The sequence below is a fragment of the Moschus berezovskii genome, chromosome 6, assembly GCF_049115385.1.
Source record: "Moschus berezovskii isolate FMDL1 chromosome 6, NW_MosBer_1.0, whole genome shotgun sequence".
NCBI classification, from domain to species: Eukaryota; Metazoa; Chordata; class Mammalia; order Artiodactyla; family Moschidae; genus Moschus; species Moschus berezovskii.
In genome coordinates this window covers 123,490,671-123,515,415 of record NC_142465.1, presented here as the reverse complement: position 1 = coordinate 123,515,415, position 24,745 = coordinate 123,490,671, and the positions used below count along the sequence as shown (strand labels likewise).

The window sequence follows — 24,745 nt, the reverse complement described above, 5'->3', positions numbered from 1 at the left end:
TGACCCTGAAGAGTCAGGAAACAAGAGTGCTCCCAAGAAAAAGAGGAAATTCTCTCCCAAGGAGAAGCCACTCCTCAGTGGGCCTGAAGAGGCTGCTACAGCAAGAGCTGCAGCTGCAAGAAAAAGAAACAGCTCTGAGAACCATCCCAGAGAACAGCAATCCCAAAAGCAGAACAGACTTTCCCTAGTGGGCCATAACTCGCAGAGATAGTTTCCAATCCACCCCTACAGCCCAATAAAAATTTAAAAAAAAAAAAAAAAAACACCTGATAAACAGGACTTTATCAAAATTGAAAGTTTCTGCTCTTTAAACGACATCATTAAGAAAAATACACGGACAAATCACAGAAAGGGAGAAAGTATTTGCTCTCTATATCTGATAAAGCATTCTTTTTTAAAAAAATAATTTTATTTATTTTCATTTTTGGCTGTGCTGGGTCTTCACTGCTATGCGGTTTTTCTCTGTTTGTGGAGAGCAAGGGTGTGCAGGCTTCCCACCGCAGGGGCCCTGCTCGCTGCAGAGCAGGGGCTCTAGGGCACGGGCTCAGCACTGCGGCTCCAGGGCTCTGCAGTCTGGCGCGACAGTTGTGGTGCATGGGCTGTTACTCCGCAGCAGTGGGCTCTTCCTGGACCAGGGATCGAACCTATGTCTCCTGCAGTAGCAAGCAAATTCTTTATCACCAAGCCACAAGTCTCTGACAAAGCATTCTTACCAAGATAACGTGAAGAACTTTTATAAAGCAATAATATGAAAAAATGGACAGGGACTTCCCTGGTGGTCCAGTGGTTAAGACTCTGTGCTCACAACGCAGGGTGCCTGGGTTTGATCCCTGAACAGGGAGCTAGATCCCACATACAGAAACTAAGGGTTCACATGCTGAAACTAAGACTAATAAAAATATTTAAATGGACAGAAGGTCTGGACACTTTGCAAAAAAAGACATAAAAATAGCCAATAAATACATGGAAAACGATCACCACTATTATCAGGAAACGTACGCTAAGGGGCGCCACTCGAACAGCTGATATTAAAATGCTGTCAACACCATGTGTCCATGAGGATGCAGGGCAGAAACTCCCACACACTGTGAGTAGGACTGTAAAATGGCATGACCACCCCGGAGAATTCTTTGCCAGTTTCTTATAAAGTTAAGCATACACTTACCATGTGATCCAGTAATTCCAATCCCGGTATTACTTTAGAGAAATGCAATCATAAATCCAAACAAAGACTCCTTGTAAACGAAGGTTCACAAATGCCTTATTCAAACAGCCAAACACTGGAAGCAGCCCAGATACCCACCGACAGGTGAGAGATAAATGGTGCCATTCCTACAACGGAAGACTACTTAGCAGAGAGGAGCAAGCACCGCTGTGAGGACAGATGAAGCCAAAAACCCTGGCGAGTAAAGAAGCTGGACACAAACAAGTAAAGCGAAATGATCCCACTGATATGCAACTGTAAGCAAAGCAAACTAAACCCATGGCGACAAGGAGACAAGCGGCTGATCAGGGTCAAGGGCTACAGAAGACAGTGACAAGACGGAGCTTTGGGGGTGACGTAAAAATACTCTGTATCCTGATCATGGTGGTGTATTTGTCAAACTCACAGAACTACAAACATAAAATGGGTCCATTTACTGTACGTAAATTACACCTCCTATAATATTACTATCATTCTTTCTGTTTTTGGCTGCACAGCACGGCATGCAGAATCTTAGTTTCCTGACCAAGGATCAAGCCAGCGTCCCCTATAGTAGAGGTGTGGGGTCCTAACCAATGGAGCACCAAGGAAGTCCCGCAATGTTATGTTTTTGTAATATTATTTGTAATATTCTTTTTTTTGGGTAGTCTTAACAGTGGTTAAGAACCTCTTACACTGTTGGTGGGAATGCAAACTAGTACAGCCACTATGGAGAACAGTGTGGAAAAAACTTAAAAAACTGGAAATCCCACTGCTGGGCATACACACCGAGGAAACCAGAATTGAAAGAGACACGTATACTCCAATGTTCATGGCAGCACTGCTTTCAATAGCCAGGACACAGAAGCAACCTAGATGTCCAGCAGCAGACGAATGGATAAGAAAGCTGTGGTACATATACACAATGGAGTATTACTCAGCCATTAAAAAGAATACATTTGAGTTAGTTCTAATGAGGTGGATGAAACTGGAGCCTATTATACAGAGTGAAGTAAGCCAGAAAGAAAAATACCAATACAGTATACTAACACATATATATGGAATTTAGAAAGATGGTAACGATAACCCTGTATACGAGACAGCAAAAGAGACACAGATGTATAGAACAGTCTTTTGGACTCTGCGGGAGAGGGCGAGGGTGGGATGATTTGGGAGAATGGCATTGAAACACGTATGTTGTCATATGTGAAATGAATCGTCAGTCCAGGTTCAACACATGATACAGGATGCTCGGGGCTGGTGCACTGGGATGACCCAGAGGGACGGGAGGGAGAGGGAGGTGGGAGGGGGGTTCAGGATGGGGAACACATGTACACCCGGGGCGGATTCATGTCAATGTATGGCAAAACCAATACAATATTGTAAAGTAATTAGCCTCCAATTAAAATAAATAAATTTATATTTTTTTAAAAAGAGAACAAAAAAACAAAAGAACCTGCCTGACAATACAGAAGATACAGGTTCGATCCCTGATCCAGGAAGAGCCCACATGTTGCGGGGCAACTAAGCCAGTGCACAACGACTGAGCCCGCGTGCTGCCGCGAACGAAGCCCCTGCACCGCGCGCCGCGCCACCCACCGCGGGAGCCGCCATGAGCGGCCAAGCGCCCGCGCCACACAGCGCGGGAGCCGCCATGCGCGGCCAAGCACAGCACGCAGAGCCACCCCGCTCGCACCGACCAGAGAAAGGCCAGGCACAGCCACAAACAGACGAGACGCTGGACCCAACAGTCAAAGAGAGGTCAAGACTTAAAGCTACACAGTTACTGACAAAACAGCTATAAAGCTAAGTGCAAGATTTAGAAAGGATTCATAAATTGGAGAAGCTTACTATAAAATAATCTGCAATTTACAAAAACACCTACAGGACTTCAGTAACAAGAGCAAAGCAGGGAACAGTCTCACCCAGGGCCCCCTCCGCCTCTCCACCTGCGGCCTGACCTCAGTCTCACACATATCCCACCGTTCCTCATGGAGGCAGCAAACCAACACCCACCACGCCCACCCAGAATCGCTACAAAACTGCTACTAAAACGAGCTGTGCAATATCCAGTACCATGATAAGCAATCCTAACATATCGTTTTTCCAAAACATTGTTTATTCACTCTGGGCTGTGCTGGGTCTTGCTTGCTGCAGGGGCTCTTCTCTACTTGCAGGGAGCAGGGGCTACTCCTCAGCACGGTGTGCCGGCTCCTCACTGGGGTGGCTTCTCTCGCTGCGGAGCACAGGCTCCGGGTGCGAGGGCTTCACAGGTGCAGCTCTCGGGCTCCAGAGCAGAGGCCCAGGAGGGCGGCACACAATCTTAGCTGTTCCAAGGCACATGGGATCTTCCCAGATCAGGGATCAAAACTGTGTCTCCTGCACTGGCAGGCAGATTCTTTATCAGTGAGCCACCAGGGAAGCCCAAGAATCCTAATATATCCCTTTAATCACTACTCACATTTTTAAATAAAATAGAGCAGAGGTCAGAATTTTGGGGCATGTCAATCAGGAGAGGAGCATGTTAGGACAGTTGTCTTACTGAAGGAGAGCAAAGATCCTGTGAAGTTTGAAAAGTCAAACACCCATGACAAAAGGTCTTAAGTTCAAGAAGGCCACACACACACAAAAAATAGAATGTTTAACTTTTAATCAGGAGTAAAACAAAAATTATCTGACAGAAAATAGAAAAGCAGATATAAAAACAGGGAAGTACTCGTAAAGGAAAATGTGAAACAAAATTGTAGAAATTAACACTAACATACAGCACTATAAATCAACTGTACTTCAATAAAAATGAATTTAAAAAAAGAAATTAGTACTAATAATAATTTTAATAGCTGTATAATATATGGAATACACTAAGCAATGCAAAAGAATTTTCTCAGATTCAATTTTTATTTATTTTTTCAGATTCAATTTTTAAAAAACAATCTCCAACAAAAGACACACTTTAGGGGACTTCCCTGGTGGTCCAGGGGTTAAGAGATCTGCCTGCAAATTCGGGTGACACAGGTTCAATCCCTGGTCCAAGATCCCACAGGCCACAAGGCAACTAAGCCCATGGACCACAACCTCTGAGCCTGTGCTCCAAGAGAAGAAGAGCCGCTGTGTGAGACGACTGCCCGCCCCAACCAGAGAGGGGTCCCTCCCTGTCACAGACAGAAAAAGCCCGTGAGCAGCAATGGAGACTCAACGCAGCCAAAAATAAATAAATCTAAAAACCAATTCTTTACAGAAAAGCTCACCTTTGCTCATCTCACCTATTACACATAAACCAGCACTGTGACTAGAAATAAAACTAAGTTACTCTCAAAGTCATTCACTTAGACTGACCATTACCTCACTGGCCCACATAGGTACAGTTCTAGGCCATTCAACCAAAACTCTCTGTGTAATGACATTCCTGAGCTTTGGTGGCGAGCCATGTACTTTAAGAAACAGGTAATCTCATCAGCAGCATCCCTGAAGAATTCACAGCGACAGCGTCGGTTGAGGCGATCTCATCTCACGACCCATGGAACTGGTATAAACTGGTTCTAGAACTGTCACTTGGGTAACAGCCACATACTTCTTTTCCAAACACTTCTTGTATCCCAACAACTCTGGCTACCCTCCAAAGAGATGCTAGTATCCACTTACTGGGCCATCGCCTACCAGAAGGCTAACTTTCCTGCCCAAGATGACCCAGGGGCCGGCCACAGACAGCTCATCTTTAGAATAGGCACTGGCTCAGGACTGCAGCTCAGATCATGAGCTCCTTATAGCAAAATTCAGACTTAAAACTGAAGAAAATAGGGAAAACCACTAGGCCATTCAGGTATGAACTAAATCAAATTCCAGTGGAAGTAACAAATGGATTCAAGGGCTAAGATCTGATCGACAGAGTGCCTGAGGAACTACATATGGAGGTTCGTAACATGGTATAGGGGGTGGTGACCAAAAGCATCCCAAGAAACAGAACTGCAGCACGGCAAAACGGCTATCTGAGGAGGCCTGACCAACAGCAGAGAGAGAAGAGAAGCGAAAGGCAAGGGAGAGAAAGACAGACCTATCTGAACGCAGAGTTCCAACAGCAGAGAGAGAAGAAAGACAGACCTATCTGAACGCAGAGTTCCAACAGCAGAGAGAGAGAAGACAGACAGACCTATCTGAACGCAGAGTTCCAACAGCAGAGAGAGAGAAGAAAGACAGACCTATCTGAACGCAGCGTTCCAACAGCAGAGAGAGAAGAAAGCCTTCTCTTCCCTGGTGGCTCAGACAGTAAAATATCTGCCCGCAATGCGGGAGACCTGGGTTTGATCTCTAGGTCAGGAAGATCCCCTGGAGAAGGTGGCTACCCACTCCATGGGAGAATTCCATGGACAGAGGAACCTAGTGGGCTACAGTTCACGGGGTCGCAAACAGTCGGACACGACTGAGAGACGAACACTTTCACTTCTACTTTCAGTGAACAACGCAAAGAAACAGAAAAACCACAGAACGCGAGAGACTAGAGAGCTTCTCAAGGGAACCAGAGACGCCACGGGGCCGCCTCACGCAGACAGGCTCAACAAAGGGCAGAGATGGCGTGGGCCGCACAGAAGCAGAAGGTACTAAGAAGAGGTGGCCAGAACACACGGAGGAGCTGCACAAACCTTCACGCCCAGACAGTCTCGATGGCGGGCCACTCCCCTGAGCCGGACATCCTGGAGTGTGAGGTCACTGTGAACAAAGCCAGTGGAGGTGATGGAATTCCCATTGAGCTGTTTTCAAATCCTGAAAGATGATGCTGTGAAAGTGCTGCCCTCAATATGTCAGCAAATTTGGAAAACTCAGCAGTGGCCACACGACTGGAAAAGGTCAGCTTTCATTCCAATCCCAAAGAAGGGCAATGCCAAAGAATGCTCAAACTACCGCACAACTGTGCTCGTTTTCACATGCTAGCAAAATAATGCCCAATATCCTTCAAGCGAGGCTTCAACAGTACACGAATTGAGAACTTTCACAAGTACAAGCTGAATTTAGAAAAGGCAGAGGAACCAGAAATCAAATTGCCAAAATCTGCTGGATCACAGAAAAAGCCAGAGAATTCCAGAAAAACATCTACTTCTGTTCCACTGACTATACTAAAGCCTTTGACTGTATTGATCACCACCAACTATGGAAAATTCTTAAAAAGATGGGAATACCAGACCATCTTACCTGCCTCCTGAGAAACCCACAAAAGCAAAGAAACCAAGAAGCTAAACTTAGAACCGGACATGGAAATTGGACTGGTTCAAAATTTGAAAGGAGTACATCAGGGCTGTATACTGTCACCCTGCTTATTTAATTTATATGCAGAGTACATCATGCAAAATGCCTGGCTGGATGAAGCACAAGCCGGAATCAAGTTTGCCGGGGGAAATATCAATAACCTCAGGTATGCAGATGACACCACCCTCATAGCAGAAAGTGAAGAGGACCTGAGGAGCCTCCTGATGAAAGTGAAAGAGGAGAGTGAAAAAGCTGGCTTAAAACTCAACGTTCAAAAAACTAAGATCATGACATCCGGTCCCATCACTTCATGGCAAACAGATGGGGAAACAATGGAAACAGTGACAGACTTTCTTTTCTTGAGCTCCAAAATCACTGCAGATGGTGACTGCAGCCATGAAATTAAAAGTTATGGTTGCACCCTGGAAGAAAAGCTATGACAAACCTAGACAGCGTATTAAAAAGCAGAAACATGTTGCCAACAAAGGTCTGTATAGTCAAATGTATGGTTTTTCCAGTAGTCATGTATGGATGTGAGAGTTGGACTGTAAAGAAAGTGGGGCACGAAAGAACTGATGCTTTTGAACTGGTGCTGGAGAAGATTCCAGAGAGTCCCTTGGACAGCAAGATCAAACCAGTCAATCCTAAAGGAAATCAACCCTGAATATTAATTGAAAGGACTGATGCTGAAGCTCCAATACTTTGGCCACTTGATGGGAAGAGCTGACTCACTGGAAAAAACCCCGATGCTGGGAAAGACTGAAGGCAGGAGGAGAAGGGGAGACAGAGGTTGGATGGCATCACCAACTCGATGGGACACGAGTTTGAGCAAATTGGGAGATAGTGAAGGACAAGGAAGCCTGGCGTGTTGCCGTCTGTGGAGTCGCAAGGAGTCGGACATGACTGAGCGACTGAACACCAACTGGCTCCTGAAGCGGTGTGGTGCCTCGAGGTGTCTCTGGTCACACCTGAGCTCCAGTAAACTACAGGCATTCCTGTCACATCCTGACCACGCCCTCCAGTCTCTCCAGAATGCCAAAGTATTACCATAATCTTCCAGACTCTTATCCAACAGCCAAATAAAGAAACTTCAAGTGCTGCTGCTTCTTTGACTCTTTCTGGTTAGTACAACCATCAGACAGAAGGCAGCTTCCAAAGAGAAACGCTGCCCATACAACCACGCAGTTCCATGAACAGAGCCCTTCAGAAACGGACATTCTGTGGCAGAGACTGTTGCTAAGAGAAAAGGAGAATCTGACCACAGGTCAGTCTCGCGCACTGGCTCTGCTGGGTGACCTGACCTCTGGTGCCTCATGTCCTCACCTGAAATCTGGGACAAGGAGCACCTCCAAGGAGGGCTGCTGTGAGGATGACTCGAGCTGCCCTCTGGGTGAGGAGCCCGGAAGAGGATTGGCACAAACCCTCCTCGGGGGTCCTGACAGCAGAGAGAAGGAAACAGAGACGAGGCCACTGTGCCGCTGAGGCTGGGCTCAGCAGTGGCTTGGGGGAGGCGCAGTTCGCTCAATGGAGCGAACCAGAGCCTCTCCCGGAGTCAGCCTCAGTGTGCGTCACAGCAGTAGCTGAAGGTGGGCATGAGGGAGGTTCTGCACTGCAGAATCAACAGACGCTGTGAGAGAGGAGGATTCTGAGCCTCCCAGAGAGTCAGCAGTTAAACACTGATCAACACAACACTGAAACCTCACTGGTCTGGAAAAAATGACAACGCGAGTCCATGGACAGCAGTGGATACCTGCACGATCAATCAATCCACAAACAAGATCATGTCTATACTGGACACAGTCCACTAGGGGCGGCAGGAGGGAGACCCAGAGAAAGGGGGTGGCTGGCAGGAACAGATGAATAAAAATCTAAAATCAGAGTGAAAAGAAGAAATAACCACGAACATAAAGGTAAGTTTAAATGATTACCAAAGAATAGTTTACCTAAGACTATGCTGAACCACCTGGACTCTGGAAGTCAAGCCCTGTCAGATGCAGAACTGGCCAGAACCGACCTCCAGAAGACGGCAGACGTGAGTCTGAGCAAACTCCGGGAGACAGTGAAGGACAGGGGAGCCCAGTGTGCTGCAGTCCATGGAGTCAAAGAGTCGGACATGACTCAGAGACCGAAGAACAAGTCTCTTTCGACTTTTGAAGAGATAGCTTAAATATTTTTTTTAAGTTTTATTTATTTACTTAGCTGGCTGAGATAGGTCTTAGTTGCGGCACTTGGAATCTTCACTTCATCATGAGGGATCTTTCATCACAGCGCGCAGATTCTCAGTGCAGTGAGCAGACTCTCAACGCAGTGCACGGATCCTCAACACAGTGCACGGGCTTAGCTGCTCCACAGCATGTGAAATCTTTGTTCCCAGACCAGGGATTGAACATCTGTGCCCTGTATTGCATAGTGGATTCTTGCCCACTGGACAAGCAGGGAAATCCTCTTAGCTTACTTTTTAAAGCACTGAAGCACTCACAAGAAGTTATAACTATCGCAATTCACGCAGCATCTAACTGGATTGCTCAAGAGAGCCTTTCGGGAGCTTCTCCTGCTGTGGGGGTGCGGGTCCTCCCCCCTCTCCGCCGCCTGTGTGGACTCTGCTCTGATGGCGACGGTGCTTGCGTCTGAGCACCGCACAAGTGAGACAGAGCGCCCGCCCACGACATGCACACGACTGTCTGCTTTATTTGGATTACACTTCGGCTTAGAGAGACCAAATCACTTTTCCACAACACAGCACCTCAAAACCAGACACACCAGGGTCAAAGAAACCCCAAAAGTCAGGAGACCGTATACAAATCTTCAAAACTAAAATTTTTGTTGTCATCCACCCTTAAATGTCTCCTCACACCATGTATTTCCATATACCACACAATTAACGAGACTCAAAAACAATTCTTACCTTCTGTGGAAACTCCTTGTTTAAATTTTATATTTAGGCAAAATATAAAAACATTTGGGATTTTTTCTTGGAGTATATGCAACTTTAAGAAAAAATTTTTCATTCAGTAGATGTATGATCTCTTCACCTGAAAAATAAGAGAGGAAAAAAAACTGAAGTTCTACGTCTTTAAAGTCAACTCACCAAAATGATACAGAAAAACAACACAAAAGGCATTACCTTTACTGAGAATTCACATTACGAGAACAATTCGTGACCAAGGATCTAAAAATGCCCTTGTCCTTGCTTGCTCTTCAGGGACTGGTACCAGTGACACACGCCCACCCTCTAGCTGGTCACCCAGTTCAATGGCCGGGACCCCAGGGCATGAGCAGGGTCTCTGTGAAGCTGTCCACTTTCATGCCTACACTATCAACATCAACAAACACACATCCTGATCACAAGATGACAAGACGACGTCCCTCACGACTTCCGGAAAAAAAGTACTCCAAAGTGCTCCAGGTGGGATTGCTAAACATCATTTTCAAACAATGTGACTAGCACTCCTCGGAGAAAATCCTGACTTCAAGGCGTGCAGCAAAAACATGGACCAAGAGAGCCCCGGGCTGTTCACTCTGTAAATCATACTTATGTAACAAGGAGGGATGACCATTCTAGAATGTTAGAGTCTTAAGAGACTGATTCATCAAATACAATATTTAAATCTTGTTTGGGTCCAATTAAAATGAATCAACTGGAAGACTGTATTTTTGTTACTATTGGGAAAATCTAAATACAGACTGGTATTAGTACTAAGGAATTAATGTAAATCTCTTAGGTGTAAAAATAATGTGGTCACTTTGCTTTTAAAAATAAAAACCTCCCTTATCTGGCAGAAAAAATGAGGTATTCATAAAATGAATTGACATTATGAAACGCGACATTCATGAAATGACATTATTTTTGGATTTACTTTTAAAACACTTTACCAAAACACAAGAGCCAAACAAACTTTAAAGGTGTGAGAGAGAAGACCACCAACAACAAAAAAACGCTGGCCAAGCGCTGATGGCGGGAAAGCTGGGAAGTGAGCACCAGGGCATTCACTGCTTTCTGGTGCGTTTTTAAATTTCATATAAAAAGAAAAAAAAGTACTTGGAGTTGTGCTAGTAAACCAGCAGTAAGTCAATGTCATATCCTAAAACAGGAAAATAGGTTTTAAAACTGTGAAACAGAACAAAGGACCCTTCCTTTCCAATAGTCAGGAGGCCCAGGGGAGCCTTCACCCAGCACTGCTGGGTTTCGGTCACAGCTCCAGGGATGAAGGCTTCCCATTCGCCCAGCAGCTCCGTCAGTAACAAACCAGCAGCACGGTCAACTCTCATTTCCTCCAAGGGACTTTTGTTCAAGAGTACCTCCCAACTTCCTCCTTTTTCTCTACATAGTAACCTTCGTCTTCTTTGTTTGGGAGACTTGCCTATGGCTTCTGTTATTGCTTGGTTGTCCTGAACTGCTATTCTCAAACTCCCACCCAATTCAAAACTGGCTTTTCAGCACTTTATACAGTGTCAAAATAAAGAAGTATCTCTATAAGGGCCCTCAGATCTGTTTATTCTGCCTCTGAACAGGGTGCTTTTGTAATATACACTGCATCTTCTTGACACATTCTCCTCAGTGTGAGCTGGAGAAAGCCCTGCAGCCGGGACATGGGGATGCAGCCGGGACATGGGGGTGCAGCTGGGACATGGCGGGGTGTGGCCGGGACATGGAGGGTGCGGCCAGGGAACGGGGTCGGGGGAGGGTGTGCAGCCAGGGAACAGGAATGGTCACTCCTCGGCAGGCAGGGACCCTGAGCACGCACCCCATGCTCACACTGCCTGGCAGCGCCACCCTCTCCCGCGCCCTCCCTCCCAAGGCAGGCACCCTGTCCTCCTGCCCAGACCGCAGCAGGCTCTCGGATCTCCTCGGCAGCCTGGTTTTCCTGTGACCCCTTTCTCCCAAGCCCTACCCCACCTTCTTCCCTAAACACACGCATTCCCTGAGGTCCACACAGGCACCCCAAACTGGACGGGGGCAGAACTCTCACAGGCCCAGCACTCCCTTCTGTGCCTCCTAATGCCTTCATTCAAGGGTCTGTTTTTGATACTTTTGCTTCTAGCTGAGATGAAACAGCAGGGACCAGATTTACAAATGGAATGGCTCTCAGGACACTGGCTGCCTGGCAGTGAGAACAGCGACCCCTCAGGGAGGGAGCAAGAGGAGCCCGTTAACTGCCCGGCTTCCTGCCTGAGAAGAGTTCTGGGTCACAGAGGAACCGTGGGTCCAGCAGTCCCCGAGGGGAAGCAAGAGCGCTGGGAGTCCGGGGGCAAGGCGCGCGCGCTGCCACGCAGAGCACAGGCTGAGACAGAGGCACAGACCGTGCCAAGGACGCGCCCGCTCCGGCTCTGGCAGGCACTGCTCAGCCCAGCGCGTGGGGATAGCAGCCAAGCCAAGAGCTAGTAGAGCGATCCACCACGTTCACACGGGGCCAAGGAGAGTCACTCCTCCTCCCAGTCACAGGGCATTGCACAAAGTATTCAGAAGACTTCTGCTTCAGTGGTCGGGTAAAATGAGACCTGGACTCAACATCACTGTGGTCCCACCTGACAAAGCCTAAAAGCCAGACCCACAGACTCTAGCATAGTTAGTAAAGAATCCGTCTGCAATGCAGGAGACCCCGGTTCGATTCCTAGGTTGGGAAGATCCGCTGGAGAAGGGAACAGCTACCCACTCCAGTATTCTGGCCTGGAGAATTCCATGGACGGAGGAGCCTGGCAGGTTACCGTCCATGGGATCGCAAACAGCTGGACACAACTGAGTGACTTTCACTTCACTTCACAGAATTAAACTCCCCTTCCGAGTAATTTAACAACATTCCAGACAAAGGTCAAGAATATTTATAGGAAAAAAAAATACCCAGCATCCAACAAGATAAAAGTCACAGTATCTTGGCATCCAATCAAAAATGACCGGATATGCAAGGAAGCAGGAAAACACAAACCATAATCCACCCAGAAATGATGCAGACAGTAAAATTCACAGACAAGGACATTGAGCAGTTGTTGTAACTGTGTTCCATATGTTCAAACACCTGCAGGGAAGATGAGACATGTTAGAGAGAGATTGGAAAGATGTACAAAGACCCAAAGAGAGTCACAGACGTACTCTCATGCAACAAAAGGCAGCAAGAGAGGCCCAAGAGCACACCGTGCGCCTCGACCACAGGCCGCGCCGGGGCGCCTCTCTCAGCGCCCTGCTCCCCCACCCGCCCCACACTCCTATGCCCTCACTCACTGCCAGCCCTGCAGCAGACACGGACACCTCGGCACGTGGGCCTCTGCCTGAAACGCCCTCCCTCCACCTTCCTTACCTGGCGAATTCCCATCTGCCCCTCAAGTTCAAAATTCAAAGACAACCACTTTTATCAGGCTTTCTTGACTCCTTCCTCAGCACTATTACAAGAGAATCAACACACTATAATCTAGTTTTAAGTATTTATTTATCTTCAATCATGAAAAAAATATTTAAAATATTAAAAAGTCCAGAGAAAAATATAAAAATACCCATGTATTAAGATCTAATAAACGTTAACTATTTGCTTACATGGGGAGACGGTATTAGTCGCTCAGTCGTGTCCAACCCTGGGTGACCCCATGGACTGTAGCCCGCCAGGCTGCTCTGTCCATGGGATTCTCCAGGCAACAATACTGGAGAGGGTGCCATTCGCTTCTCCAGGGGATCACCCCCAACCAGGGATCAAACCTGGGTCTCCCGCGTTGTGGGTAGATCCTTTACTGTCTGAGACACCATGGAGGGCCACTGACATATGCCACCTACTTAAGAAAATGTTTCCAGGAGTTCCCTGGTGGCATGGTGGGTAAGAATCTGCGCCACAGAGACCCGCCCCAACAAGGCCCTGGGGGGCCCCCACCCCAGCACACAGATGAGACCAGCAGGCAGTGCCTGCCTGGACCTGCCCTCAGCACCACGCTCCTGGGAGAACCAAAGCCACAGGTGGCAGGCAGGCACGCTCCAGGCTGAGCCTGTCATTCTGGCCACACTGGGTCCTCGTGGCTGTGCATGGGCCCTCTCGAGCAGGGGTGAGTGGGCAATGCCCTCCAAGTGCGCTGCGCGGGCTTCTCGGTGCGGTGGAATCTCTCGTCGAGGAGCACGGGCTCTAGGGTGCAGGAGCTTCAAGAGTTGTGGCACACAGGCTTAGTTGCCCCAAGGCATGTGGGATCTTAGTTCCTGGACCAGGAATCGAACCCGTGTCCTCTGCATAGGCAGGTGGATTCTTAAGCACTGGACCACCAGGAATGTCTCTAGGCTGAGACTCTGCAAAGAAAAGTAATGTTAAACGGGCAGCTAAAATGCAGTGCCAAATAGGCAGAAAAACTGCCCAACAGCATGAGGGTGGAAACCAGGGCAATGAACAGAGCTGAGTCCAAATAAGAGCCCAAAAGGACTAATTTAAGGAACACTGATGCAGGGTGATGCCTACCCTAAAAAAAGAAGCAACAGGAGCCACTGTCATGGGGACCTTATTACCAAGGGCCGGCAGCCCGTGAGCCAAGTACGACTCAGTGCAGGAGGCAATCCACCACCAAGCCCAGGTCACAAGTGAAACTGCAGAGGCTGCAATCGTGACAGGACCAGCCCAAGGCCACAAGGTTACTGTCAGCTAACTGGAACCCAGGCTGTCTGAGAGCAGAGTCCATGTTCTCAATCTCTACATGACACCAGATTCTTGCCCAGATTCTAGTTGATACAGGGGAAAGGAAGGCATCAAAGATGCAGTAGGCCTGACTGAGACAGATGGGATGGAAGCAGAGGCAGAATCCAGGGCTGGATGATCCAGGGTGTCACCCAGCGAGCCCTCCAAGTAGAGCACCCAGGGGCTTCACTGCGATGAGCTGGCGTCAGGCAGTGGCCACGGAGCATGACCTTCTGAGTGTGCTCAACGCCAATGAACTGCACCCTTTAAACGAGTGGGTCTCACAGGACAGGAATTATATCTTAATGAAAACGTGCTCAACGCCAATGAACTGCACCCTTTAAACGAGTGGGTCTCACAGGACAGGAATTATATCTTAATGAAAAAACACGCGCGCTCAGTAGGCTGACAGGTAGGAGTCAAGTTCCCAGAGGAGAGCAGACCAGAGGCGCTAAGGCCCCAGGAGAGACAGCTCGCCCCCACAGAGAAGGCAGCTCCGCGGTGCCACCCGAGGAGAGGCTGAGGGCGCTGGGAGACAGCCCACAGGACTGTCCTCAGGAGTCAGGACGGCGCTGTGCTCAGCAACAGCTTCCACAAGGAAACCTGCTAGAGCTCTACTCCACTGAAGTTACTGACCACAAACCTCAAGTGCACAGAGAACACAGCCCGGCGAGCCTGCTTCCTCTTGGAAGCGAGCATGCCTCTTCTGAGACGACTGGGACAGATGCTGGACAGACATGAACTCTGCACAGCCCCTCACATCAAAATGCAAGTCTCCCTGCCCAGGACCCCCAGTCACCACAGGTGGGGAGGGATGGGGCAGCTCCAAGTCTCAGCTCCGAGAGGTCTCACGGCCTCTGCTCTTGCCCCCAAGGAGCCCTGTGGCCAGTGCAAAGACGGCCTTCCAGCCTCCCTAATGATGACTGAACCCTCAGAGCCCTGTCTTGTGAGGACGCCTGGCTCCACACACAGAGCAGACAGGAGCCAGCGCCACCCAAACTGGGTTCAACCCACCAACTCAGGAAAAAGTCATTTGACTCCTTCTGCTCCCTCCCAACCCTTCAACATCCTTACCCCCTAATTCACAGAAAAAGCACATGGTCTCAAGTGGGAACCCTCCAGTCTTCGGCTCACCAAATCTACAACCCAAATCACAGTTCCTGCCTCCCATCATCACAGCACGAAAAGGGCCTTGCTCCCGCCAAGACAAACCATTGCACCTGCGCACTCAGCCCTGCCCTTCACACCTTCTGGTCTGCCAGCCTCCCCTCCCTCACTGTGCACACGCACAGGCGTGTACAGCCCCGCCCCACAGACGCTGCTCCGATCCTGCTCACAGCAACGCTTCCCCAAGGGACACTGGCTCGCGCCGTCCCCTCCCATCCAGCTCCTGTACCACCACGCCACCGGACTGCTTCTATGAAGGAGGTCAGTGCCCACCCAGGACCACCCCCTCAGCATCTCCCAGCATGACACAGTGGAAGTCACACCACGTCGTAGCTTCCCTGACACCAGGCCCTGCAGGGCCCTGCGGCCCCAGAGCCACTCTCTGTCCGCTTGCACGTCCTCTGCTCAGTCCACATGGGCACCTCCCAGCGGCAGTCCTGTCTCCCTCCTCGCCCTCTGCCGCACAGGGTTAAAAGTGCAGCTCTCTGAGTTCTGCTTCTAGAAAAACTGGAGCAGCTGTATCACGCTAATGTCCCTGCTGATACTAAGTATAAGTTCTAAACAAAACATAGAAACAGCTGTCTGAAGACAGCAGAGACCACTCAGAAACGCCAGTAAGTGGGGGACACAGTCACTGAGAGGAGCGTGCCCCACAAGCTCTACACTCAAAGAGCCCCGACTGCAGGAGCAGCGCCGGGCACAGGAGGGGGGTCCGGTTTCAGGGCCGCCAGGACAGCCGAGACTGGAAGGGAACATCAGACAGAGACGTGCACGCGTGTGCTCAAGCGTGTCCAACTCTATGACAGTCAAAGTGAAAGTTGCTCAGTCGCATCCGACTCTGTGTGACTATACAGGCCATGGAATTCTCCAGGCCAGAACACTGGAGTGGATAGCCGGTTCCCTCCTCCAGGGGATCTTCCCAACCCAGGGACTGAACCCAGGTCTTCCATATTTGCAGGCGGATTTTTACCAGTTGAGCCACCAGGGAAGCCCAAGAATACTGGAGTGGGTAGCCTATCCCTTCTCCAGGGGACCTTCCCAACCCAGGAATCAAACCGAGGTCTCTCGCATTGCAGGCGAATTCTTTACCAGCTAAGTCCAACTCTATGCGACCCCACAGACCTCAGCTCACTAGGCTTCTCTGTCTGTGGGATTTCCCAGGCAAGAATACTAGAGTGGGTTGCCATTCTCTTCCCCAGGGGATCTCCCCAACTCAGGGATCGAACCCGCATGTGCTGCATTTGCAGGCCAATTCTTTACCACTGAGCCACCAGGGAAGCCCAAGACAAATAACGTCTGAGGACTGGATATAAGACATGGTGACTACAGTTAATAACAAGGCACTGAAATCTGCTAAGACAAAACTTTAACGTCCTTACCGTATATATGTATGTGTGTATATGTATTAAGACAGCGATAGCTGTGACAATTAACTAGATGGGAAGAATTCCTTCACAGTGTATACATTTATCAAATCATCAGAATGTACTTTTAACATATTAAATTTTTATTTGTCAATTACACCTTGATGAAGCTGGGAGAACAAAAAAAAAAAACTGAGCAGAAAACAGCTGTTGTGAGATGAAAGAGCTATTGCCAAGGTCTCGCAGCTGTCCAGCGCTGTGGAGACAGAACTCAGAGGTCAAATTTTGCTAAACTAGATGGGTTTTCTATTAAAATCTCAGAAGGGCCATGCCTTAGGAGTAAAAGCCATGTTCCAGAGCTAAAAGCTATGCCCTAAAACTTAGAACAAAACCAAAACAGATCTACTCTAGAAAAGCTTCGACAGGATTAAGGTCATCTTCCAGTCATTTAACAGCCTGCCCTAACAAAACTCAACACTCTTTAAGGAAAGATAACCTAAAACAAAGTTTCTAGCATACATTACCCACAATGTCCATTTTGCAATTAAAAAAAAAATTACACATGCAGAGAAGAAAAATGTTAACCATGATCAAGAGAAAAAACAATCTACAGGAAGCAAAAATGACCATATAGCGAAACTGGAAGATGAAAACTTCAAACAAGTAATTATAAACATGTTAAAGGATTTTAGGAAAAGGGAACAGAAGAAATGACAGGTGGAGAATATTAGCAGAGAAATGCAAACTTGAAAGGAGAACAAAAAGGAAATTCTGGAACTGAAAAACTCAGTGAAAGTCAAAGTCACTCAGTCATGTCCGATTCTTTGCAACCCCATAGACTGCAGCCTCCCAGGCTCCTCTGTCCATGGGACTCACCAGATCAGAACACCGGAGTGGGAACGGCTGTTCCCTTCTCCACAGGATCTTCCCAACCCAGGGATCAAAGCCAGGTCTCCCACACTGCAGGCAGATTCTTTACTGTCTGAGCCACGAAGGAAGCCTGAAAAAGACAGCATCTGAAGTTAAACTGTCACTGGACAGAATTAATAACAGAATAGGCAACAAGAAGGAAGCAGTGAGCCTGATGACAGGCGACAAGAAAACACACAAGCGGGGACAGAGAGGGGGAAACCAACGTGAAAACACCAGCACATCAGAACCTGTGGGGCGATGTCAAACAGTCTGGAACAGATCCCGCCAGAGTTCCAAGAGAAGAAAGATTAGGAGGCAAAAGAAATATTTAAGAGGTAATGGCCAAAAAGTTTCCAAAGGTGATTAAATACACCAACCTACAGATCCAAGAAGGATAAATATAGAAACACCACACCTATAAAATTATACCCAAATGGAAACAAAGTTTTTAAGAATTTAATAAAAATAAATACATATCTTAAATACAGAAGGAAGGAGGATATCAGGTAAACAAACGTAAGAATGACAGCCGACTCCTCAGAAACAACAGAGGCTAGAAGACAATGCAGTAAGGACTTCCCTGGTGGTCCAGTGGTTAAGACATTGCATTCCAATGCCACGGTCAGGTTTGATCCCTGGTCACGGGCGCTAAGATGCCACATGCTTTGTGGACAAAAACGAAAACACATAAAACAGAAACAATATTGTAACAAATTCAATAAAGACTTTAAAAATGGCCCACATTAAAAATAATAATAACTTAAAAAAAAACCCACAATGGAATAATTTTTTCAAAGCACCTAAAGAAAAAAGCTGTCAACCTGGAATTCTATATTCAGCAAAAATACCTCTCAAAACTTAAAGGATAAGTGAAGACTTCTTCAGACCAACAAAAATGGAGTGATTCTGTCCCCAGCATAGCCACAACATAAGAAATACTAAAGAAAGTGCTTTAAGCCAAAGGAAAATGGTCCCTTATAGAAATCCAATCACAAAGAGGAATGAAAAACTTCCCAACTCATTCTTTGGGACCAGTATTACACAGATACCAAACCAAAAAATATCATATGGGGAAAAAAGTCATACACAAATATCTTATGAATATATATATGATACATGCAAAAAAAATCCTTAACAAAGCACTAGTAAACAAAAATCCAGTCACCTTTTTTTTTTTTTCGGGCGGGGGGGCCATGCCTGGCAGTGTGCAGGATCTTAGTTTCTTAGTTCCTCAACCAGGGAATTCCCCCTATACCCCCACACTAAGGGCATTTAACCAAAAATGCAAAGTTACTTTAACATCTGAAAATTAATTAATACAACACATTACACTGATGGGGATTCCCTGGTGGCTCAGATGGTAAAAGAATCTGCCTGCAATGTGGGAGACCTAGGTTTGATCCCTGGTTAAGAAAGATTCCCTGGAGAAGGGAATGGCGACCCACTCCAGTATTCTTGCCTGGAGAATTCCATGGACAGAGGAGCCTGGCAGGGTATGGTCCATAGGATCTCAAAGAGTGGGACTTGACTGAGCGACTAACACTTTCACTTTCATTACACTGATAAGATAAAGGACAGACACCAAATAATCATCCCAACAAATGTAGAAAAGGCACTGGACAAAATCCAACACCCTTTCATGGTAAAAACATCCCCTAAAACAAACTAGAGGGCAACCTCCTCAACCACTGAAGACCCATGGAACCCACTATCACCACTTCTATTCCACATTATATTCAAGGTCCTAGATGTCACTACAAAGAAAAAGAAACAAAAGGTACAATAATTGGAAAGGAAAAGTAAAACTGTCTTTATTCTTATGCAGACAGAATACAAACCTACCGTGAGAACTGATAAGTAAACTGAGCAAAGTTGCAGGATGCATGACCAGTACACATAAACCAATTGTTTTTGCACATGAACAAGTAACTGAAAAAATAATATAAAAATATTTTAAGTAACATCAAAACTATCAAATACTTACAAACATACTGAATGAAAAAAGTGATCTTTCACACTAAAAATTACAAAATGTTGCTGAGAAAAATTAAGGAAAATTTAAATGGAGAGATGTACCATTTGCACAGAAGACTCAGTTAATAACTCAATTCTAAAATTGATCTGGACTTCCTCAGTGGCTCAGTGGTGAAGAATTCTCCTGAAATGCAGGAGACTTGGGTTTGATTTCTCAGTTGGGAAGATCCCCTGGAGAAGCGAATGGCATCCCACTCCAGTATTCTTGCCTGGAGAACCCCATGGACAGAGGAGCCTGGCAGGCTAGTCCATGGGGTTGCAAAAGAGCTGGACATGACTAAGACTGAACACCACCACCACCGATCTAGAGAGTCCATGCAATTCCAACCACACTCCCAGCAAAAGTTCATGTCCAATCGAAGAGCTTATTCTAAAACTGGCAAGACAATTTTGTAGAGGAATAAAGGTGAAAGTCTTATACTACCTGAGTTCCAAACTGACCGTAAAATCACAGCCATTAAGACAGCATGGTGTTGGCATAGGATAAAAAAACAGACCAAAGGAACATAATGGAAAGCCCAGAAATAAACCTGTACACACATGTTCAATTAATTCATAACAAAGTTTCCAATGTAATTTAATGAAGACAGTCTATTCAACAAAGGATACTAGAATGACTATCTACTTCATATGGTGGGAAAATGTACCCTTTTCCACTTCACACAAAAAAGACACAAGACAGATCATTCATAAAGGAGATCAGTATTTGCCTGGAGGTGGAGGGGCAAGAAAGGGTTGGCAGGAGGGGTCCCAAAGGGATGTAAGGAAATTTGGGGAGTGATGGATACATTCACTATCTTGACTGCGGTGATGATTTCACAGGTATGTGCGTACGTCAAAAATTGTCAAATTTTACACTTTAAACACGTGCAGTTTAGGGACTTCCCTGGTGGTCCAGGGGCTAAGACTCTGCGCTCCCAGTGCAGGGGGGCTAGGTTCAATCCCTGGTCAGGGAACTAGATCTCACATGCCACAACAAAAAATTCTGCATGCCACAAGATCCCATTTGCTGCAACTAAGACCTGGCACAGCTAAATAAATAAAGTGAACATTTTAAAAAAAACATGTAGTTTATTGTATGTCATTTGTATCTCAAGATAGCTGTTTAAAAGAAAAAGAGTACTCATAAACTCGAATACAAAAGCTACCACTATAAAGCTTCTATAAAGACAAAAAAGTGGACAGTGTCTTCACAACTCTGACGCGGGCACAAGTTTCTTACAACAGAGGATGAACATAAAAAGAAAATACTGACAAATTTTTACTTCACCCAAATTAAAATTTTTCCTCATAAAAACATACCATTAAGAAACAAATAGGCTGAGACTTCGCCGGTGGCTGAGAATCTGCCCGGCAATGCAGGGCACATGGGCTCCATCCCTGTGGAGGAACTAGGACCCCACATGCCACAGGGTAACACAGCACAACCACTGAGCCTGCACACGCTGGAACCCACAGGGCAACCACCAGAGAGCCCATGTGCCACAACTGAGACCTGTCGCAGCCAAACAAATAATTTTTTTCAGAAAACAAAGAATCAGGCAAACTACAAACTAGGAAAACTCATGAAGCCCTCATTTCCTCTCCCCTTCCCACTCCCTCACTGTGTGTGTATCCACATCATAAAAGACTTACAACCAGAATTTTTTTATTTTTGCTAAAACTGAATAATAAAGACAATCCAACAAAAAGCGGACAGAAGACTAGACACTTAACAAGAGATACACAAACGGTCGAAAAGCACATGCAGTCACTCACCACTGTTTAGTTTTCTTTGTTTCTGGCTGTGCTGGGTCTCCCTTGCTGTGTGGGCTTTCCTCTAGCTGCAGTAAGCAGGGCCTACCCTAGTGCCTCACTGCAGTGGCCTCTCTTGCTGCAGAGCAAGGCTCTATAGAGCACATGCGCAGCAGCTGCAGCTCCCGGGCTCCAGGGCACAGGCTCAATAGTTGCGGTGCATGGGCTTAGTGTGCGCCATAGCACGTGGGGTCTTCCCTGATCAGGGGTCGAACCTGTGTCTCCTGCAGTGGCAGGGAGATTCTTCACCACTGACCCACCAGGCAAGCCCCACCGTTGTTATTAAAACCATAATGAAACATCACTACCACCTGAATTAAAATTTAAAAAACTGATAATATCAACTGTTGGTATGGATGTGGAGAAACTAGAACTCTCATACATTACTGACAGGAGTATAAGATGGTACCAGTTTGGAAAACTGGCAGTTTCTAAAAAGATTAAACATAAATCTATTCCATGACCTAGCAATTCCATTCCCACACATTTACCCCAAAGAAATAATACATATCCACAAAAGAACGTACAATAAACTTAGTGACTAGTTACAACAGCCAAAAGGTGAAACTAACCCAAATATCAATAAGAAAAATATTTTCATACAAGGAATATTATTCAAATGAAAAGCACAAAAAGATAAAGGAATCAAAATCACTGTATTTCAAAAATATACTGAGCAAAAGAAGACAGACACAGAGATTTCCCTGGTGGTCCAATGGCTAAGCCTCCACGCTCCCAATGCGGCAGCCTGGGTTCCATCCCTGGTCAGGGAACGGGAGCACAGAGCACAGATGCCACAGCTGAGAGCTTGCATGCTGCAACTAGAGATCCTGCACACCTCAGTTAAGACCCAGCACAGCCAAAGCAGCAAACAGAGACTCAGAAGACTAGACAGTGTGCTTTCTGGCTCCATTTATACCATGCTGAAGGACCTGCAAAATTAGTCTAAAAAATAGAAATCAGAATCAGAAATTGTTACCTTTCAATTTTGAAGCTTTAACAACTAAAAAGGGAGACAAACTGCACTCACTCCCTACATCTTGTCTCTCCCTCTGGTATTCGTATGTTGATGGCATTCCCCAACTCAATTTGCAGCCTGGGTCCCCTCACAACCCAGAGTCAACAGCCTACAAGGAACAGACAACTGGAAGCCCAACGTTGTAACCAAGGCTCTGAGTGTCTCCCCTTTACCCTGGCCATGTATCAGTCTTATCCAGGTTCCTGGAGGAAGTCCAGGATCTTTGCATGTGCTGCCCTCATAGTCCAGTCTTCTAGCCTTCCAGGGTTTAGCTGAGATTCGGTTAGTTCAGTTCAGTCGCTCAGTCGTGTCCGACTCTCCGCGACCCCATGAATCATAGCATGCCAGGCCTCCCTGTCCATCACCAACTCCCGGAGTTCACTCAAAGTCAGGTCCATAGAGTCGGTAATGCCATCCAGCCACCTCATTCTCTGTCGTCCCCAGTCTCCTCCCGCCCCCAATCCCTCCTAGCATCAGACTCTTTTCCATTGAGCTGACATTAGAGAAGCCAAAAAGGAAGGCAAGCCAAAAAGGAAGGGACATGAAGAAGAGGTGAACAGCTGACAGTTCCAGTGAGGACTCAGGTCCTGAGAAGCCAAGGGCAGGGCAGGAAGAGGCCCCAGGGGGGTGAGTGAGCGAGTGAGAGTCACTCAGTGGTGTCCAACTCTTTGCGACCCCATGGACTGTACAGTCCACGGAACTCTCCAGGCCAGAATAGAGGAGGGGGTAGCCTTCCCCTTCTCCAGGGGATCTTCCCAACCCAGGGATCGAACCCAGGTCACCTGCATTGAAGGTGGATTCTCTAGCAGCTGAGCCACAGGGGAAGGGGCGGGGGTGACAGGTGGATAAAAGAGTAACAGGCTGGAGAAGGCCCTTTGGACGAGGCAGGTGGGTACAGGGACAGAACCGGGGCGGGGTATAGGAAAATGCAGGAAATAAGTGGAAGTGACAGACTGGACGAGCTGCTGGCGATAGACTAGGGGGCCAGCAGCGAAGTGGGAGCGGTCAGTAACAAGTCTGTGGAGGATGCAGGGAGTTAGGCTGTGAAGACACAAAGTGGCAGGCGGGCTGTGTGGCGGACATTCGGGGGTCCTGTAGAGTGCTTAAGGGAAGCTGACAGTGTGAAGGCGAGGCGATGGAGGAGGAGACGGGGCAGTGGAAGGGCACTGAGAGAGGTCGCTCCGTCGTGTCCGACTCTGTGCCACCCGTGGGCTGTAGCCCACCAGGCTCCTCCTCGGTGCGCGGGATTTCCCAGGCAAGAGAACCAGAGCGGGTTGCCGTGAAGGAGTAAGATGACCGACGGAGACAAGCGACTGGAGACACGGGAGCCCTAACGGTGCCGGGCAGGGCGCCGCGAGGTCAGCGGAGGCAGTGAGTGCTGAGCGGACCGGTGACGGGGCTCGGGCGGGGCGCGCCGCCCGGCGCGGCGGGCACTCAGGGCGCCCAGGCCGCCCTGGGAGGGCCGCCGGGGACCGCGCCGGCGGAGCGGCCGTGGCTGCGGGGGCCCCGGAACGCGACACTCGCTGGCGGGGAGGAGCGCCTCCGGGGGCCGCTGCCGGGGCCCGGGCGGGAGGGCGCTGGCGCGGGGCGGGCGGCCGCGAGCGAAGACCCCTGCCGCGGGGGCCGGCGGCGGGCGCGGGCAGGGCGCCAGCCAGCGGCGGGCACGTGGAGCGGGCAGGGCCCGGGCGGGCGCCACCGCGGCGGGGCCGAGCCGGCGGGCACGGCGCTGGGGGCGCCGGCGGGGGGCGCGGGCAGGGCGAGGCGCGCGGCGGCAGCGACGAGCGAGCGGCGGGCGGCGCCGCGGGGACGCTGAGCCGCGGCCGCACTCACCTGCCCCGCGGGCCGGGCGTCGCGGCGGCTCCTCGGAGGCCCGCGCGCAGGCCAGGGACCGGGCGGAGGCGAAGCCCGGGCGGCCTGGGGTAGGCCGCGCGCACATGGGCCCGGCCGGGCTAGGCGCCCACAGACACTGCGCCCCCAGATCCGGCGCGGCCTGCCGGCGCCTCAGGACCGGCTCGGGCCGCGGGCCGCGCTCTCGTCGCTCCAAAATGGCGGTGGCGGCGGCCGGCCGCGCGCACGCCGGGGGCGGGGCCTCGTGTCGGGACGGGGCGGGGCCTCCGTGTGGGCGGGGCCGCGTCGGGGGCGGGGCCGCACGTGGTGGGCGTGGCGGCGGGGTCGGAAGGGCCTCAAGAGGTAGGGGCGGGCGTGGCTTCCTCCTCCTCTGGTCTCTTTATGAAAACATCTCCCCCTCTGTCGTCCCCTTTCTCCTCCTGCCTTCAATCTTTCCCAGCATCAGGGTCTTTCCAATGAGTATGTACTTCGCATCAGGTGGCCAAAGTATTGGAGTTTCAGCTTCAGCATCAGTCCTTCCAATGAACACCCAGGACTGATCTCCTTTAGG

The 24,745-nt window shown here is 48.6% G+C and overlaps 1 protein-coding gene across 6 annotated transcripts in view; it reads right to left on the bottom strand.

Moving 5' to 3' along the window:
• The window catches only part of PPP6R2 (protein phosphatase 6 regulatory subunit 2), a 61,487-nt gene extending 37,074 nt beyond the window's left edge, over positions 1 to 24,413 (bottom strand). For 4 of the 6 annotated variants that reach the window (XM_055396710.2, XM_055396708.2, XM_088837596.1 and 1 more), the window contains exons 1-2: positions 24,178 to 24,413; positions 9,327 to 9,453 (exon numbers count right to left, since the gene is read on the bottom strand). The gene's annotated coding sequence lies outside the window, so the exon portion shown is untranslated. Of the gene's footprint in view, positions 1 to 8,616; positions 8,846 to 9,326; positions 9,454 to 17,465; positions 17,590 to 24,177 lie in introns of all 6 variants that reach the window. The other 2 variants (XM_088837594.1, XM_088837595.1) reach the window with 2 other exon arrangements.
• Between the last annotated feature and the right edge of the window lie 332 nt (positions 24,414 to 24,745).